A 16,000-nucleotide genomic window follows, 5' to 3' on the forward strand; every position below is an offset into this window, starting at 1 on the left:
CCTCCCCTGTATTGTTCAGATATTGGGAGCCGTCATCTTCTTCATTCTGATCATCTGGCCCGCGAGGGGAGCGTATGATCTCGAACAGGGTCTCTTCTCCCTCTCTGCCAGTATTGTCTGTCATAGCTTTTATTTAACTAATCCAGAAGAAATATAAAACAATTTAGTATTTAAATTACAATGCATGCATGCAATCAATAAGGAAAAACTGAATCAAAGTACATAATATGCATCGTCTCGAATAATATATAATCTCGAATACATCGTCTCGAATAATATATAATATCGAATACATCTTCTCGAATAGTATATATAATCTCGAATACATCATCTCGAATAATATATATAATCTCGAATACATCGTCTCGAATACTATATATCGAATACATCACTAGCTAGCTAGCTAATAAAGATCGAATACTATAGAATAATCTAGGCCACTCGCGGTTCCTGAGGCGCGGGCGGTGGACACCCAAAGAGAAGGAACCATCACAGGATCATAGCTCCGGTCATCTCCCCAAAGAACCTGCCAGGTATTGGAGAACCTGACGTCCATAGTATCCATGTAGCGACGGACGTGCTCGTCCTCCTCCCTGACACGACGACGCACCACCTCCGGCGGGGCTGGCTCCCTCCGCACCGAAAGTGGCCCACGCGAACGCCACCAAAGGAGCCCAGGGTCGACGACGGGACCCGGGGCCGGGTTCCTCACCAAGCGGCGAGCCCCTGAAGGTAGCACCTCCCAGTGCCAGCCCGGTGGAGCACAGTCCCAGACATGGGTCCTTTGAAGCAGGACATCGTCGCGAACGGGTCGATGGCGAGGATGCGGACCGGACATCGTCGAGAACAAATACTATATGCCGCAAAAGTAACATTTTTTAAATGATTGGATTGTGATTTCTTATATGAAAATTCAAAATTTCTATAACTAAAATTATAAGAAACTAAAAAAACATCGATCATCGTCTAACAATTTGAAATTAATCTAATTCATCTAGCTAAAACTAACATTTCTAAAATTTCTAACATATATATATAACTAACATTTCTATAACATTTCTAACATTTCTATATAACTAACATCTCTATAACATTAATATATCTAGAACTAAAAGTATCTAATTAATTAATTCATCTAATACCTTTGACATTAATCTAATCTAATTAATTAATTCATCTAAAACCTTTGTATAAAAAACAGAAAAAACTAAAAACTAAAAACAGAAAAACATCTATAGCTAAAACAGAAAAATTGTGTGTGTGTGTATGTGCGCGTGTGTGCACCTACGGCACGGCGGCGCGGCGGCTTCGATTGGAGGGAGGAGAGGGGCTCACAGCGCGGGCGAGGTTGAGGCGACGACGACGGCGAGGCGAGGTCCAAGGCGACGGCGACGGCGAGGCGAGGGGACGGCGACGGGCCGGTGCGGCGACGGGGGCGGGCCGGTGATAACCCACAAGTATAGGGGATCAATTGTAGCCTATTTCGATAAGTAAGAGTGTCGAACCCAAAGAGGAGCTAAAGGTAGAACAAATATTCCCTCAAGTTCTATCGACCACCGATACAACTCTACGCACGCTTGACGTTTGCTTTACCTAGAACGAGTATGAAACTAGAAGTACTTTGTAGGTGTTTTTGGATAGGTTTGCAAGAATATAAAGAGCGCGTAAATAGAAAGTAGGAGCTGTTTAGATAAAGACACAACTAAATTAGTTTTAGTAAAGATCTTGTTGTCACGAGAAAGTTATTTGTCCCTAGGAAATCGATAACTAAACCGGTAATCATTATTGCAATTTTATTTGAGGGAGAGGCATAAGCTAACATACTTTCTCTACTTGGATCATATGCACTTATGATTGGGACTCTAGCAAGCATCCGCACCTACTAAAGATCATTAAGGTAAAACCCAACCATAGCATTAAAGCATCAAGTCCTCTTTATCCCATATGCAACAACCCCCTTACTCGGGTTTGTGTTTCAGTCACTCACGCAACCCACTATAAGCGAATCATGAATGTATTGCAACACCCTACAACGGGAATCCCTCACGCTTGCGCGACATGGAGAGCACCATAGGAAATCACCAATAATAAAACATGCAACTCAAACCAATCTTGATCATCAAATAACCCATAGGACAAAACGGATCTACTCAAACATCATAGGATAGCCATACATCATTGGGAAATAATATATAGCGTTGAGCACCATGTTTAAGTAGAGATTACAGCGGGTAAGAGAGAGGTTACACCGCTGCATAGAGGGGGGAAGAGTTGGTGATGATGGCGGTGAAGTTGTTGGTGAAGATTGCGGTGATGATGATGGCCACGACAGCGTTCCGGCGCCATCGGAAGAGAAGGGGAGAGGGGGCCCCTTCGTCTTCTTCTTCCTTGACCTCCTCCCTAGATGGGAGAAGGGTTTCCCCTCTGTTCCTTGGCCTCCATGGGGTGGGAGGGGCGAGAGCCCCTCCGAGATTGGATCTGTCTCTCTGTCTCTCTCTGTTTCTGCGTTCTGGGATTCTGCCCTGGCACCGTTTCTTTTATATCTGGAGATCCGTAACTCCGATTGGATTGAAACCTTCGCCCAGATCTTTTTCCAAAAAATAGCTTTCTTGCGGCCAAAGTAGAGCATCAACCGCCTTACGGGGTACCCACGAGGGTGGGGGGCGCGCCCACCTGGAGTGGCCGTGGGCCCCAGCCTCGTGGCCACCTCGGGCACCGTCTCGCGTTGATTTTACTTCCCAAAAATCACAAATATTCCAAAATAATTCTTCGTCCGTTTTTATCCCGTTTGGACTCCGTTTGATATGGGGTTTCTGTGAAACATAAAACATGCAACAAACAGGAACTGGCACTGGATCAATATGTTAGTCCCAAAAATAGTATAAAAAGTTGCCAAAAGTATATGAAAGTTGAATAATATTGGCATGGAACAATCAAAAATTATAGATACGACGGAGACGTATCAGCCGGCCGCGGGGCGGCGCGGAGTCGACGGGGAGGCGCGACGGGGGCGGCGACGGCGATGGCGACGGGGTCGAAGAAGCAGAGGAGAAGAAACTGAAATTTTGATAAGTATTGTATATATAGGGATGACCTTTAGTACCGGTTGGAGCCACGACCCGGTACTAAAGATCAAATTTGGCCAGGCCAAGCGGCGGGAACGACACCCCTTTAGTACCGGGTCATGGCTCCCAATCGGTACTAAAGACCCCCCTTTAGTACCGATTGGAGCCACGACCCGGTACTAAAGGTGGTGCGCTGCCAGGCGAGGGGCGCAGAAGTTTAGTCCCACCTCGCTAGCCGAGGGGCGCTCGCACCTGCTTATAAGCCCCGCCACCGCTGCTGTCCCGAGCTCCTTTCTAAAGCAGGCCTTCTTGGCCTACCTCTGCTACGATGCCCTGTTGGGCCTACTGGGCTAGCGGGCCTGCATCCTGGCCCAACTAGAGGTTGGGTTTCTAGTCGTATGCAGGCCGCTGTGGCCCAGTAGGCGGGCTTTTTTTCATTTAGTTTTTTCTTTTCTGCTTTATTTATTTTCTTTTATTTATTTTTAAGTTGTTTTTTGCTGTATTTAGGGTTTCGTTGTGAATACTTTTGCTTTAGGTATAAAAAATTACAAACTTTCTGTTAGTGCCGGTAGTTTTCAAATTTGAATAGTTTAAATTTGAATTATTTAAAATTTGTGTGAATCACTAGTTTGTGAATAACTTAACTTTAAAAATAGATTTTTTAGTGATTCTTTTTTCTTATGTTTAATATTAGTGTGTTTTATCATTATATTCAATTTGGTAATACTTAGGTTATTTAAAAAATGAAATGCCTTTGTAACAGATGAGTTTTCATCTGAAACTCTGATACTTCGAAAGAGATTGTCCATTTTGTATACGAAGTGCATCCAGTTTTTGCCGTAACCCTCTCTATTTTTTTGCACATGCTATGTGGGTGAAATTATGGTACCATGCCAACTTTCAACCTTTTCAGAGTTCATTTGAAGTGTTTTTCAATTTGAGGGTCATTTAGCTGAAAAAATCAGTAAATGCATGAAAGAATTTGTTTGCACATAAAATTTCTTCGCGTTTCAAATGCCAAAACAGATAAGTACCCTAACTATTACAAAGATTCCCTCCGGTTAGTTCGAAGCGGGACTTTCCAGATATATAAGTCTGGAAACTTTTTCCAGAGTGATGACAGTGAAGCCAATCACATCCCAGAGTGGGATCTTTGGGTGTGAAACTTTTTCTTCACGTGTGTCCCTTTGCGCCGTAACCATGGACAATCTTCATCATTTAACTGGATGCTCGGGTCAATATTCACTGTGAATGGAGCAATTTCATCAAACTTTTCATAATCTTCTGACAGGTCTGTCTTGTCATCCACTCCCACGATGTTTCTTTTCCCTGAAAGAACTATGTGGCGCTTTGGCTTATCGTATGATGCATTCGCTTTCTTATCTTTTTTTTCTCGGCTTGGTAGACATGTCCTTCACATAGAAAACCTGCGCCACATCATTGGCTAGGACGAATGGTTCGTCTGCATACGCAAGATTGTTGAGATCCACTGTTGTCATTCCGTACTGCGGGTCTTCCGTTACCCCGCCTCGTGTCATATTGACCCATTTGCACTGAAACAAAGGGACCTTCAAACCACGTCCATAGTCAAGTTCCCATATGTCCTCTCTATGTAACCATAATATGTTTCCGTACCTGTCTTGGTTGCTGCATCAAAGCAGACACCACTGTTTTGGTTGGTGCTCTTCTTATCTTGGGCGATCGCGTAAAATGTATTCCCATTTATCCCGTACCCTTTGAAAGTCATTATATTTGAAGATGGTAACTGGGACAGCGAGTACAGGTCATCTTCAATAGAGGCGTCATGCATGGTACATGTCTGCAACCAGCCGGCGAAAGTCCTCGTTTGTTCACGTGTAATCCAGTCGTCAGACCGCTCCAGGTGTTTGGAGCGTAGAAAATTCTTGTGTTCCTCCATATACGGAGCCACCAAGGCGAAATTCTGTAGAACTGTGTAGTGTGCTTCAGTGAGAGTATGTCCGTCCATACATATTATTTGATCCCTTCCTAGCGTGCCTTTTCCATCCAGTCCGCCCTTATGCCGCGATTTAGGAACACCAATCGGCTTAAGGCCAGGAATAAAGTCAATACAAAACTCAATGACCTCCTCATTTTCATGGCCCTTGGAGATGCTTCCTTCTGGCCTAGCACGGTTATGAACATATTTCTTTAAGACTCCCATGAACCTCTCAAAGGGGAACATATTGTGTAGAAATACAGGACCCAAAACGTTAATCTCTTCGCATAGGTGAACTAGGACGTGCGTCATGATGTTGAAGAAGGATGGTGGGAACACCAACTCGAAACTGACAAGACATTGCACCAAATCATTCTACCTTGGTATGATTTCTGGACCGATTACCTTCTGAGAGGTTGCATTGAGGAATGCACATAGCTTCACAATGGCTAATCGAACATTTTCCAATAGAAGCCCCCTCAATGCAACCGGAAGCAGTTGCGTCATAATCACGTGGCAGTCATGAGACTTTAGGTTCTGGAACTTTTTCTCTGCCATATTTATTATTCCCTTTATATTCGACGAGAAGCCAGACGGTACCTTCATACTGAGCAGACATTCAAAGAAGATTTCCTTCTCTTCTTTGGTAAGAGCGTAGCTGGCATGACCCTGATGTATGCCGTCTTTTCTGTGGATACGTTGCTGGTCCTCCCGTGCCTCCGGTGTATCTTTTGTCTTCCCATACACGCCCAAGAAGCCAAGCAGGGTCACGCAAAGATTCTTCATCACGTGCACACGTCGATCGCGGAGCGGACCTCTAGGTCTTTCCAATAGGGCAGGTCCCAAAATATAGATTTCTTCTTCCACATGGGTGCACGTCCGTCAGCGTCATTCGGAACAAGTTGTCCGCCAGGACCCTTTCCAAAGATCACCTTCAAATCCTTGACCATATCATGTACATCAGCACCAGTACGGTGGCGAGGCTTCGTCCGGTGATCCGCCTCACCTTTGAAATGCTTGCCTTTCTTTCTTACGGGATGACTGCTCGGAAGAAATCGACGATGTCCCAGGTACACATTCTTCCTACAATTATCCAAATATATACTGTCGGTATCATCCAAATAGTGTGTGCATGCGCGATATCCCTTGTTTGTCTGTCCTGAAAGGTTACTGAGAGCAGGCCAATCATTGATTGTCACGAACAGCAACGCCTTTAGGTCAAATTCTTCCTGTGTGTGCTCATCCCACGCACGTACACCTTTTCCATTCCACAGCTGTAAGAGTGATACATCCATTTCGCATCATGCTTTTATATCGATATTTATTGCATTATGGGCTGTTATTACACATTATGTCACAATACTTATGCCTATTCTCTCTTATTTTACAAGGTTTACATAAGGAGGGAGAATGCCGGCAGCTGGAAATCTGGGCTGGAAAAGGAGCAAATATTAGAGACCTATTCTGCACAACTCCAAAAGTCCTGAAACTCCACGGAAGTTATTTTTGGAAATAATAAAAAATATTGAGCGGAAGAAATACCAGAGGGGGCCCACACCCTGGCCACGAGGGTGGGGGGCACGCCCTACCCCCCTGGGCGCGCCCCCCTGCCTCGTGGGCCCCCTATTGGCCCTCCGGTGCCCATCTTCTGCTATATGAAGTCTTTCGTCCGAAGAAAAATCATAAGCAAGCTTTCGGGAAGAGACTCCGCCGCCACGAGGCGGAACCTTCGCGGAACCAATCTAGGGCTCCGGCAGAGCTGTTCTGCCGGGGACACTTCCCTCCGGGACGGGGAAATCATCGCCGTCGTCATCACCAAAGCTCCTCTCATCGGGAGGGGGCCAATCTCCATCAACATCTTCACCAGCACCATCTCCTCTCAAACCCTAGTTCATCTCTTGTATCCAATTCTTGTCTCTAAGTCTGGGATTGGTACCTGTAGGTTGCTAGTAGTGTTGATTACTCCTTGTAGTTGATGCTAGTTGGTTTATTTGGTGGAAGATCATATGTTCAGATCCTTTATGCATATTAATACTCCTCTGATTATGAACATGAATATGCTTTGTGAGTAGTTACGTTTGGTCCTGAGGACATGGGAGAAGTCTTGCTATTAGTAGTCATGTGAATTTGGTATTCGTTCGATATTTTGATGAGATGTATGTTGTCTCTCCTCTAGTGGTGTTATGTGAACATCGACTACATGACACTTCACCATTGTTTGGGCCTAGAGGAAGGCATTGGGAAGTAATAAGTAGATGATGGGTTGCTAGAGTGACAGAAGCTTAAACCCTAGTTTATGCGTTGCTTCGTAAGGGGTTGATTTGGATCCATATGTTTCATGCTATGGTTAGGTTTACCTTAATACTTCTTTTGTAGTTGCGGATGCTTGCAATAGGGGTTAATCATAAGTGGGATGCTTGTCCAAGTGTAACGCCCGGATAATTAAGCTACAGTAATCCCACGATAACGGTGCCACGTCACCCCGGTTACTATTGTTAATATCGCGTTCGATCAAAACTTTTCAAAATTTAAATTCAAAATAATGTCAACAATAAAAGTTTTTCAAAATTTAAAACAAAAATGTTCGGGGTGTGCAAATAAATGCCTAGGAATTTATGGTGTGGGATCCATGCTTTTATAAAAGACCTAAATACTTAAAATGAATTAAAACAGAAAAGAAAATAAATAAAGAAAAGAAAATACAAAAACAGAAAACAAACTAACAAAAAAAATAGAAAAGAACCCCCCCACTGGGCCAGCTGGCCCAGCTGTTAGCCAGGCCGGCCCAACTGGCCCAACCGGCCACCCCCCAATTCCCTTATCCCCCACCCGGTGAGACCCCGAACACCCACCGACACCCCACTCCTCCCCCGAAATATCTCCCTCCCCCCTCTCTCCCGATTGGATCTGGAGGGGGAACAAACCGCGCCGACGCCGCCGACGATCCCCGCCGCCCGGAGCTGCGTCGCCACCCTCCACCTCGCCGGACCTCCCCACCGGCCTGCTACCCCTATGCACGTCATCTCCGTCTCCTCCTCGCCCCCCGTTGCCACGTTCCCTACAACCGCGGTGAGGACCGCGACCGCCCCTCTCCCTCACCCCGCGGTCACCGCGCTCCGCCTGCGCGCGCCCGCACTTGCCCGCGGCCACTGCCACTTTTGCCTCGTCCGTGCGCACGCGCCTCGCCCGAACGCCGCCGTCCATGTCCCCGCTTCGCCGCGACGCTTGCCGAGCGCCGTCACCGCGCCCGCCGTCCACCCCGCGCGCGCTCGCCCCGCTGCTACCTCCCGCCTCGTGCGGCGTAGCCACTGCAGCCCCGCGCTCGCCCGCTCGTGCGTGGCCTCGCCCGCGCCCTTGCCCGCCGGACCTTTGCCGCTGGCCGCGCCGTCCGCAAGCCCTGCTGCGCTCGTCGCCAGGCCGCGTCCGCCACCTCTCCGCACCGATGCGCGTGGCCTCCCCACACGCGCCGTAGTCGCCCGCAACCGCACCCCTCCGCGTCGGCTTCCTTCGCCGGAGACGGCCGGCCGCCGAGCCTCGCCGTGGCCGCCGGCGCGCTATGGCGCCCGTACCCCCCGCTGCGGCCCGGTCCGCCCCTCGTTCGGGCACCGCCCCGTTAACCGCCACCCATGCGCCCGCTAAGGCCTTGGGCCCATGACACGAGGGGCCCACGCCCCAGAACGTTTATAAAAAAAGAATTAAAAATACAAATAAATAATAATACTACTAAAAATTAATTAATTAACTTAATTAATTTTGATTAATTAAACCAAACAACTAATTAAACTAATTAAACATTAGTTACCTAATTAACCCTAATTAGACTAAACAGTCAATGACGAACGGGACCCACACGTTAGTTGACCAGTCAACTCCCCTGTTGACTGCTGATGTCATGCTGACGTCAGCGTGCACTATTCTGGATAATGTTGGATTTAAATAAATAATTAAAATCAGAAAATGATTAAATCTTTAGAAAATCATATAAAATAACCCGTAACTCGGATGAAAATACTTTCTACATGAAAGTTGCTCACAACGACGAGACAAATCCAGATACGCAGCCCGTTCGTCCGCCACACCTCCCTAGCATAGCAAACACGCAACTTTTCCCCTCCAATTCATCTGTCCGAAAACGCGAAACACCGGGGATATTTTCCCGGATGTTTCCCCCCTTCGCGGGTACCACCTCCTACAGCGTTAGGGCACACCTAGCCCCGCGCATTGACATGTCTTCCATCGTCATGCTTATGTTTGCATTATATTTATTGTTTCTTCCCCCTCTTCTCTCGTTAGACACCGAGACCGACGCCGCTGCTACCCAGTACGACTACGATGTTGACGACCCCTCCTTCTTGCCAGAGCAATCAGGCAAGCCCCCCCCCTTGATCACCAGATATCGCCTATTCTTCTCTATACTGCTTGCATTAGAGTAGTGTAGCATGTTACTGATTTCGGTTAATCCTATTCTGTTGCATAGCCTGTCATTGTTGCTACAGTTGTTACCCTTACCTGCTATCCTACTGCTTAGTATAGGATGCTAGTGTTCCATCAGTGGCCCTACACTCTTGTCCGTCTGCCATGCTATACTACTAGGCCGTGATCACTTCGGGAGGTGATCACGGGTATATACTATATACTTTATATACATGACACATGTGGTGACTAAAGTCGGGTCGGCTCGAGAAGTACCCGCAAGTGATTTTGATGAGGGGGGCTGAAAGGACTGGTGGCTCCATCCCGGAGAGAGGTGGGCCTGGGTTCCTGACGGCCCCCGACTGTTACTTTATGGCGGAGCAACAGGGCAGGTTGAGACCACCTAGGAGAGAGGTGGGCCTGGCCCTGGTCGGCGTTCGCGGATACTTAACACGCGTAACGAGATCTTGGTATTTGATCTGAGTCTGGCCATTTGGTCTATACGCACTAACCAACTACGCGGGAACAGTTATGGGCACTCGACGTCGTGGTATCAGCCGAAGCTCTTCTTGACGTCAGCGACGGAGCGGCGCGCGCCGGATTGGACTGGAACGCCTACTAGGCTAGGTCTGCTTCCGGCCGCGTACGCAACGTGCAGGTGTGCAATGGGCGATGGGCCCAGACCCCTGCGCGCATAGGATTTAGACCGGCGTGCTGACCTCTCTGTTGAGCCTAGGTGGGGCTGCGACGTGTTGATCTTCCGCGGCCGGGCATGACCCAGAAAATTGTGTCCGGCCAAATGGGATCGAGCGTGTTGGGTTATGTGGTGCACCCCTGCAGGGAAGTTTATCTATTCGAATAGCCGTGTCCGTTGGAAAAAAGGACGACCCGGAGTTGTACCTTGACCTTATGACAACTAGAACTGGATACTTAATAAAACACACCCTTCCAAGTGCCAGATATAACCCGGTGATCGCTCTCTAACAGGGCGACGAGGAGGGGATCGCCGGGTAGGATTATGCTATGCGATGCTACTTGGTGAACATACCATCTACTCTCTTCTACATGCTGCAAGATGGAGGTGGCCAAAAGCGTAGTCTTCGACAGGATTAGCTATCCCCCTCTTATTCTGGCATTCTGCAGTTCGGTCCACCGATATGGCCCTTTACACATATACCCATGCATATGTAGTGTAGCTCCTTGCTTGCGAGTACTTTGGATGAGTACTCACGGTTGCTTCTCTCCCTCTTTTCCCCTTTTCCTTTCTACCTGGTTGTCGCAACCAGATGCTGGAGCCCAGGAGCCAGACGCCACCGTCGACGACGACTCCTACTACACCGGAGGTGCCTACTACTACGTGCAGCCCGCTGACGACGACCAGGAGTAGTTAGGAGGATCCCAGGCAGGAGGCCTGCGCCTCGTTCGATCTGTATCACAGTTTGTGCTAGCCTTCTTAAGGCAAACTTGTTTAACTTATGTCTGTACTCAGATATTGTTGCTTCCGCTGACTCGTCTATGATCGAGCACCTGTATTCGAGCCCTAGAGGCCCCTGGCTTGTATTATGATGCGTGTATGACTTATTGTTTAGAGTTGTGTTGTGATATCTTATCGTGAGTCCGTGATCTTAATCGTACACGTTTGCGTGCGTGATTAGTGTACGATTGAATCGGGGGCGTCACAAGTTGGTATCAGAGCCGACTGCCTGTAGGAATCCCCCTTTCCAACTCCTTGGCCGAAGTTGAGTCTAGTCAGTGAAAACTGTTTTACTAACATGGCTGTGTGGCTTACGGGCCCACGTCGCCATTGGGTGGTAGTAGGATCTTTTATTCCTCAACCTATACTCTGGGACTCTGACATCTCTTCTATTCGGGTTAAACGATTTTACTAAATCTAACATTAGGATCTCGTTATCACTTTCACCCGGAGAGCCCCTTATTACTGATGATCGTCTGCTGCACGTGAAGACCCTGAAGATACTCTCCGCTGATAACTCGAGAACTTGTGTTCATCGCTTTTGCAATTCCCTTTCATTGATAAACTCCTATGGATAACCACGTATACTCGCCATTCATACAATGTTTCCCAGTTGATCTTGTTATTATAAGATACCTCGAAATTCTCTCTGTTGTTCCGAGAATCCTTTGAGCTTACTGCCTTGCTGTTCCTTGTCACCTGAATACCCCTACGGATAATTCTCGCACTTACCGAGTATCCACTCATCCCCAGTTGATTCAAGTATTTCACAAAAGTGTTCAAAATACCATTCGATCTTCCGAAAATCCTCAGGAGCCTTTTGCTCTTGAAATTCTTGCTTACTTGCATTATTGTTAATCTTAAGTCTCGTAATCTTATTGGCATCTCTTATCATTATCATTGTGAGTCCGTTGATTCTATATGTGTGCGAATGCACACAATCATCAGTTGATCCTTCTAAATTATCCTTCCGGCTCAGACGTCATTTTGAACATGAGCTGGTCCTCGACCAATCAAGTTGTCGCTGAATGTACCCCTAAGTCTATTCAACTTATCCATCCTTAATCAGAGCGTTTGCTTCTGATCCCTTGATTTGGAAATGATAATTCCTTTGCATTTGAGCTTTGAATTACCCAATTGTTTTTATAGTCTGATGCCCTTTCTTTCCTTCTTCCTCTAATAGAGTACCGATACTCGCATCAGCTCCGTTGTAGACCACAATACCCCTTGTTGGGTTATTATCCGACAGTGTCCTTCATATTCAATAACCTTGTGATCATTTCCGTGGATATATAATGCCTTTGGTAAATTGTATCATCTGCTTTTGAACAATGCTCTACTTTCGAGCTTGTAATATTTACTCCAAAGTTTGTGGTATATGTTCCTAAGATGCCCTGATGGGTTGAACCTACGCCTTCCCTAATCCGTGTGAACCCGAAAGATTACACGGGTCATACTTATCTGGTATTGCACCAGGTAAAAACTTTCAACAACTAATGTCATTTTCGAAATACGAGAGGTGAATGAAAGGTTATGCGTTGAACAAGTGGGAGTCGACCTTGAACCCTGAGTTCATGCCCATGGACACGATGTATACCTTATCATGGAAGCTTCTCTTAAAATAATTATCCCCTTGTTATAAGTTCATCTGGTATCCGTGGACGTGGTTCCGACTATGTTCTCCTTTAAATACCATTTCTCGTGCAAGTTTAAGCACTTGTCCTCTGTAGAGCAATACCCCCATCCAACCTCTACTTTGGTATGTCATCGAGTATTACCCCCCTGGTATCTCGAGAATGCCAAGGAACTACTTAACTTCTTATGAGTTCTTCATCAACTAATATTCTTGCCGATTCCATTTTTCCAACGGGTTCTGAGTTGTTAGAACCCCTCAAGGACACCGATATGTGAATCAATTCCACACTCCGATTCAATAACTCTAAGTAATTTTCGTTGCTTATGAGTTTAATAATCATTTAAGTCATTCCTAGCCTGATCGGCTATATCATTAGCGTGCTAAATTTTAACTGTGCTACCTGGTCCTTAACCGTGGAGCACAACTTTCGATGATGAGCTAAGCTTATGTCGATCTTCCTCATGTTATCGTTTCACCTCCAACAACAAGCTTGGTTTGGAGTTTGTGTCGTACCCTTGGTTCCAATAACTTTTCGCTTCACCATTCCTTTGACTTGATGTCATTGCCGATCGATTACATCTTCAAGAAACCTCTCGACAAGTGTGTCGTGATCATCGTCAACATTTTAACTTCTTCCGAGATATCAATTGAATTCATGATGAGAAATTCCATGCTTGTCCCTCGATGATCTGTGTTATCATCGACCACATCCATGCCTTCCTTTCAAACACAGACTTGGTCTTGTTTTGAATGAACTTTAAGTTCCTTCCTATCCAGCAATTGTTCTTCTTTACCTTGGAACATTAACATCTCTTTTGTCCTCAATGTTGTGAGAATTTCACCACCTCTTAAGAAATCTTGGTATGGTGATACTTCTCACCATCACCATTCCTTCTTGGGTCCTCGTGTTGATTCCAAGCGGGGTACCAACGAGTGAGCGGTGCTGTTTGGATCCTGCCCTTCTAGCAACCCTATTGCTTTGAAGTTAATGGTCGGCCGTTCCTTCTTAGACTATTGATTATTGAATCACCATTCCGACGTTGGTCGTGCAACCCAGCCCATATTTCGGGTGCACCTTTCAACCAATGTTTAATTGTGTATGTTTTCCTCGAGCATACATCATTATACCATTTGATCTGACAAATGTTATCTCCTTGTTCACATGATTATGGAAATCCATCTTTTTGGAAATCTCGAGGAATTGTCGCTGAGTCCATCAGCCACCCCCTCATCCTCTCCTTGATTTAATGATGAACTCTTGTTTCAGAACTCGCTTCCATGGTTTAATTCCCGAGAATCATACAATGTCACCTCGACAATTTGTGTTGCACCTTTTCTTCACAGGCATCCTGAGTCTGAGTTATCCTGACACCAATCAGATCTGAATCTCGGTCAGATATGATGGTTGGAACATATTTCCAAGAGTTATAACATTGGTCTATTTATGACCCGGTAAGGTGATGTCATGCCTAACACACCTGGCCGGAGGACCTATTGTTATACGTTTTCCTTTTTAGCAAGGTTAGCTATTCTTCCATGAGGAAATTGTAAGACTTACTCTATAAGTTGTTCCTGATGGATCCTTTGTGTATCCATAGCCTGATCTTACCTAATGACCATGTCAATGCTATCTCGAAGCATGTCTGTGGTACTCCGATCTTCAATAAAAACATTTGAAGCACAATGCTAAATTTTCGTTATCAATTATTCAAACACCGTTGTTTGGGTAATGTCATGAACTTCCTCTTCCCTAACCTAAATGGTTCTCGTCTACCATTGTCCTTGGGAAGGATATACCCCTGAAATATGTGTTTAAACACATTTTCCTTTCCTTTGTTCTGTTTAATCTGATAATCATATTTTCCTTTCCATTGGTTAGTTTAACGTTTCTGGTGATCATTATGATCTAAGCAGTATTAATTCCCTGCTTGTGCAAACACCTCGGTGTACAACTCTGTGAGTAAGACCCTGTTACTATTGTTGGTGACATTCTAGTAACCACCGATGGACGAGAACTTTGCCTATTGGTCCGCCTCGTTTCAACGAGCAGGAAAATGGTTCTCTTCGTCCCTCGCCCTTGGTACCGACGATGTTGCTGACATATAACTGACAGGCTACCCTCTGACATGCCTTGCTATCATGATCGTGCAAGATGTCACCGCCCTTCCTACTTTAACCACATGGTGGGCCCATAACCCACAGTTCCACAGGATCAAAACCTGACTCTCCTGTGCACCCCCTGTTCCCAAATTTATTCATCGCGCGTGGCCTCGTATGTAATTCACGGACCACCGTCCTACTGATCTATACTGGCATCAGACATAATACTTATTCCGATTGCTTTGAACCCCTTTCACACTCTGTTTCAGGCATCGAACGATTGCCTGCCCGCTCGAAACTTCTCATGAGACCTTCTTACCTTGCTCTCGATATTTTCAAACGTTTCAATTCGAGAGTTACTTTCCGCCGCCTTCCCCGATGTTATCTGCCAGATAGTCAACCTTGTAAGGTCTGTTCTTCCGAACTTACCCCTTGTCCTTTCGTAAGTACGATGAAATTTCCGAAGAAAGGATGATGGCTTCATCATGATGACCTCAAGCAGAGAAATTAAGACATCAATGTATTGGATCAACCTCTTCGAGAAGAGTAACGAAGACCGAGAACCCTCGCTAGAATTTCGTAACCAGGACTTTCCCCCTTACTCCCCTCTTAAATCTCGGGACAAGATTTCTTGTAGTGGAGGAGTTTTGTAACGCCCGGATAATTAAGCTACAGTAATCCCACGATAACGGTGCCACGTCACCCCGGTTACTGTTGTTAATATCGCGTTGGATCAAAACTTTTCAAAATTTAAATTCAAAATAATGTCAACAATAAAAGTTTTTCAAAATTTAAAACAAAAATGTTTGGGGTGTGCAAATAAATGCCTAGGAATTTATGGTGTGGGATCCATGCTTTTATAAATGACCTAAATACTTAAAATGAATTAAAACAGAAAAGAAAATAAATAAAGAAAAGAAAATACAAAACAGAAAACAAACTAACAAAAAACTAGAAAAGAACCCCCCCCCCACTGGGCCAGCTGGCCCAGCTGTTAGCCAGGCCGGCCCAACTGGCCTAACCGGCCACCCCCCCCCCCCCCAATTCCCTTATCCCCCACCCGGTGAGACCCCGAACCCCCACCGACACCCCACTCCTCCCCCGAAATATCTCCCTCCCCCTCTCTCCCGATTGGATCTGGAGGGGGAAGAAACCGCACCGACGCCGCCGCCGATCCCGATCCCCGCCGCCTGGAGCTGCGTGACCGCCCTCCACCTCGCCGGACCTCCCCACCGGCCTGCTACCCCTACGAACGTCGTCTCCGTCTCCTCCTCGCCCCCCGTTGCCACGTTCCCTACAACCGCGGTGAGGACCGCGACCGCCCCTCTCCCTCACCCCGCGGTCACCGCGCTCCG

The sequence above is a fragment of the Aegilops tauschii genome, chromosome 4, assembly GCF_002575655.3.
Source record: "Aegilops tauschii subsp. strangulata cultivar AL8/78 chromosome 4, Aet v6.0, whole genome shotgun sequence".
Taxonomy (NCBI): Eukaryota; Viridiplantae; Streptophyta; class Magnoliopsida; order Poales; family Poaceae; genus Aegilops; species Aegilops tauschii.